We start from the raw sequence: 4897 nt of genomic DNA on the forward strand, positions 1-4897 counted from the left end.
GGGCAAAAGTTTGGCAGATGGAGTATAATGTTGGAAAGTGTGAGGTTATGCACTTTGGCAGAAAAAAATCAAAGAGCAAGTTATTATTTAAATGGAGAAATATTGCAAAGTGCTGCAGTACAGTGGAACCTGGAGGTAGTTGTGCATTAAACACAAACGGATAGTATGCAGGTACAGCAAGTAATCAGGAAGGCCAATGGAATCTTGGCCTTTATTTCAAAGTGGATGGAGTATAAAAGCAGGGAAGTCTTGCTACAGTTATACATGGTAATGGTGAGGCCATATCTGGAATACTGTGTGCAGTTTTGGTTTCCATATTTACAAAAGGATAAACTTGCTTTGGAGGCAGTATAGAGATGGTTCACTGGGTTGATTCCGGAGACAGTTGGAGCTGGTGCTCTCCACTCTCTCTCCTGCGACAGTTGGAGCTGGTGCTCTCCACTCTCTCTCCTGCGACAGTTGGAGCTGGTGCTCTCCACTCTCTCTCCTGCGACAGTTGGAACTGGTGCTCTCCACTCTCCCGTCCTGAGTCAGCGGCAGTCGGGAGCAGCGTCGAGAAGGTGCGTGGTGAGGCCTATAAAAGGCGTGACTTGTGCAGCTACAGGGAGAAGGCAAAAAAGAAGTAGAAAGAAATCAAAAGGTGACGTCACAGCCAAGAGGGTAAGTGATTGGCTGGTGATTGGTGAGTAGTTTTTCTTTTTTCTCTTCTATATCAGTGAGTAACTTTTAACATTGTTGTTGCCAATTTAAGTGTATATAAGGGTTAAGTCATGGCAGGAGAGCTCGGTCGGGTGTTATGCTCCTCCTGTACCATGTGGGAACTCAGGGACACTTCCGGTGTCCCTGACGATTACGTGTGCAGGAAGTGTATCCGCCTCCAGCTCCTGACAGACCGCGTTGCGGAGTTGGAGCTGAGGGTGGATTCACTCTGGAGCATCCACGATGCTGAGAATGACGTGAGTATCACATGTAGCGAGTTGGTCGTACCGCAGGGAAAGGGTCCACAGCCGGATAGGGAATGGAAGACCAACAGGAAGAGCAGTGCAAGGAAGGTAGTGCAGGAGTCCCCTGTGGTCAACCCCCTGCAAAACAGATACACTGCTTTGGGTACTGTTGAGGAGGATGACTCATCAGGGGAGGGCAGCAGCAGCCAAGTTCATGGCACCATGGCTGGCTCTGCTGCACAGGAGGGCAGGAAAAAGAGTGGGAGAGCAATAGTGATTGGGGATTCAATGGTGAGGGGAATAGATAGGCGTTTCTGGTGCAAGGGTCAAGGATGTCTCGGAGCGGGTGCAGGACATTCTAAAAAGGGAGGGAGAACAGCCAGTTGTCGTGGTGCACATTGGTACCAACGACATAGGTACAAAAAGGGATGAGGACCTACGAAACGAATTTAAGGAGCTCGGAGCTAAATTTAAAAGTAGGACCTCAAAAGTAGTAATCTCGGGATTGCTACCAGTGCCACGTGATAGTCAGAGTAGGAATAGCAGGATAGTGCAGATGAATACGTGGCTTGAGCAGTGGTACAACAGGGAGGGATTCAAATTCCTGGGGCATTGGAACCGGTTCTGGGGGAGGTGGGACCAGTACAAACCGGACGGTCTGCACCTGGGCAGGACCGGAACCAATGTCCTAGGGGGAGTGTTTGCTAGTGCTGTTGGGGAGGATTTAAACTGATATGGCAGGGGGATGGGAACCAATGCAGGGAGACAGAGGGAAACAAAAAGGAGGCAAAAGCAAAAGACAGAAAGGAGATGAGGAAAAGTGGAGGGCAGAGAAACCCAAGGCAAAGAACAAAAATGGCCACTGTACAGCAAAATTCTAAAAGGACAAGCCTGAAGGCTTTCTGTCTTAATGCAAGGAGTATCCGCAATAAAGTGGATGAATTAACTGTGCAAATAGATGTTAACAAATATGATGTGATTGGGATTACGGAGACGTGGCTCCAGGATGATCAGGGCTGGGAACTCAACATCCAGGGGTATTCAACATTCAGGAAAGATAGAATAAAAGGAAAAGGAGGTGGGGTAGCATTGCTGGTTAAGGAGCAAATTAAGGCAATAGTTCGGAAGGACATTAGCTTGGATGATGTGGAATCTATATGGGTAGAGCTGCAGAATACCAAAGGACAAAAAACGTTAGTGGGAGTTGTGTACAGACCTCCAAACAGTAGTAGTGATGTTGGGGAGGGCATCAAACATGAAATTAGGGGTGCGTGCAATAAAGGTGCAGCAGTTATAATGGGTGACTTTAATATGCACATAGATTGGGTTAACCAAACTGGAAGCAATACGGTAGAGGAGGATTTCCTGGAGTGCATAAGAGATGGTTTTTTAGACCAATATGTCGAGGAACCAACTAGGGGGGAGGCCATCTTAGACTGGGTGTTGTGTAATGAGAGAGGATTAATTAGCAATCTCGTTGTGCGAGGCCCCTTGGGGAAGAGTGACCATAATATGGTGGAATTCTGCATTAGGATGGAGAATGAAACAGTTAATTCAGAGACCATGGTCCAGAACTTAAAGAAGGGTAACTTTGAAGGTATGAGGCGTGAATTGGCTAGGATAGATTGGCGAATGATACTGAAGGGGTTGACTGTGGATGGGCAATGGCAGACATTTAGAGACCGCATGGATGAACTACAACAATTGTACATTCCTGTCTGGCGTAAAAATAAAAAAGGGAAGGTGGCTCAACCGTGGCTATCAAGGGAAATCGGGGATAGCATTAAAGCCAAAAAAGTGGCATACAAATTGGCCAGAAATAGCAGAGAACCCGGGGACTGGGAGAAATTTAGAACTCAGCAGAGGAGGACAAAGGGTTTAATTAGGGCAGGGAAAATGGAGTACGAGAAGAAGCTTGCAGGGAACATTACGACGGATTGCAAAAGTTTCTATAGATATGTAAAGAGAAAAAGGTTAGTAAAGACAAACGTAGGTCCCCTGCAGTCAGAATCAGGGGAAGTCATAACGGGGAACAAAGAAATGGCGGACCAATTGAACAAGTACTTTGGTTCGGTATTCACTGAGGAGGACACAAACAACCTTCCGGATATAAAAGGGGTCGGTGGGTCTAGTAAGGAGGAGGAACTGAGGGAAATCCTTATTAGTCGGGAAATTGTGTTGGGGAAATTGATGGGATTGAAGGCCGATAAATCCCCAGGGCCTGATGGACTGCATCCCAGAGTACTTAAGGAGGTGGCCTTGGAAATAGTGGATGCATTGACAGTCATTTTCCAACATTCCATTGACTCTGGATCAGTTCCTATGGAGTGGAGGGTAGCCAATGTAACCCCACTTTTTAAAAAAGGAGGGAGAGAGAAAACAGGGAATTACAGACCGGTCAGCCTGACATCGGTAGTGGATAAAATGATGGAATCAATTATTAAGGATGACATAGCAGTGCATTTGGAAAGAGGTAATATGATAGGTCCAAGTCAGCATGGATTTGTGAAAGGGAAATCATGCTTGACAAATCTTCTGGAATTTTTTGAGGATGTTTCCAGTAGAGTGGACAAGGGAGAACCAGTTGATGTGGTATATTTGGACTTTCAGAAGGCTTTCGACAAGGTCCCACACAAGAGATTAATGTGCAAAGTTAAAGCACATGGGATTGGGGGTAGTGTGCTGACATGGATTGAGAACTGGTTGTCAGACAGGAAGCAAAGAGTAGGAGTAAATGGGGACTTTTCAGAATGGCAGGCAGTGACTAGTGGGGTACCGCAAGGTTCTGTGCTGGGGCCCCAGCTGTTTACACTGTACATTAATGATTTAGACGAGGGGATTAAATGTAGTATCTCCAAATTTGCGGATGACACTAAGTTGGGTGGCAGTGTGAGCTGCAAGGAGGATTCTATGAGGCTGCAGAGCGACTTGGATAGGTTAGGTGAGTGGGCAAATGCATGGCAGATGAAGTATAATGTGGATAAATGTGAGGTTATCCACTTTGGTGGTAAAAACAGAGAGACAGACTATTATCTGAATGGTGACAGATTAGGAAAAGGGGAGGTGCAAAGAGACCTGGGTGTCATGGTACATCAGTCATTGAAGGTTGGCATGCAGGTACAGCAGGCGGTTAAGAAAGCAAATGGCATGTTGGCCTTCATAGCGAGGGGATTTGAGTACAGGGGCAGGGAGGTGTTGCTACAGTTGTACAGGGCCTTGGTGAGGCCACATCTGGAGTATTGTGTACAGTTTTGGTCTCCTAACCTGAGGAAGGACATTCTTGCTATTGAGGGAGTGCAGCGAAGGTTCACCAGACTGATTCCCGGGATGGCGGGACTGACCTATCAAGAAAGACTGGATCAACTGGGCTTGTATTCACTGGAGTTCAGAAGAATGAGAGGGGACCTCATAGAAACGTTTAAAATTCTGACGGGGTTAGACAGGTTAGATGCAGGAAGAATGTTCCCAATGTTGGGGAAGTCCAGAACCAGGGGACACAGTCTAAGGATAAGGGGGAAGCCATTTAGGACCGAGATGAGGAGGAATTTCTTCACCCAGAGAGTGGTGAACCTGTGGAATTCTCTACCACAGAAAGTTGTTGAGGCCAATTCACTAAATATATTCAAAAAGGAGTTAGATGAAGTCCTTACTACTAGGGGAATCAAGGGGTATGGTGAGAAAGCAGGAATGGGGTACTGAAGTTGCATGTTCAGCCATGAACTCATTGAATGGCGGTGCAGGCTAGAAGGGCCGAATGGCCTACTCCTGCACCTATTTTCTATGTTTCTATGTGACAGTTGGAACTGGTGCTCTCCACTCTCTCTCCTGCGACAGTTGGAACTGGTGCTCTCCACTCTCTCTCCTGCGACAGTTGGAACTGGTGCTCTCCACTCTCGCGTCCTGTGACAGTTGGAACTGGTGTTCTCCACTCTCCCGTCCTGTGACAGTTGGAA

Source organism: Pristiophorus japonicus, chromosome 5 (assembly GCF_044704955.1).
Source record: "Pristiophorus japonicus isolate sPriJap1 chromosome 5, sPriJap1.hap1, whole genome shotgun sequence".
Classification (NCBI taxonomy): Eukaryota; Metazoa; Chordata; class Chondrichthyes; family Pristiophoridae; genus Pristiophorus; species Pristiophorus japonicus.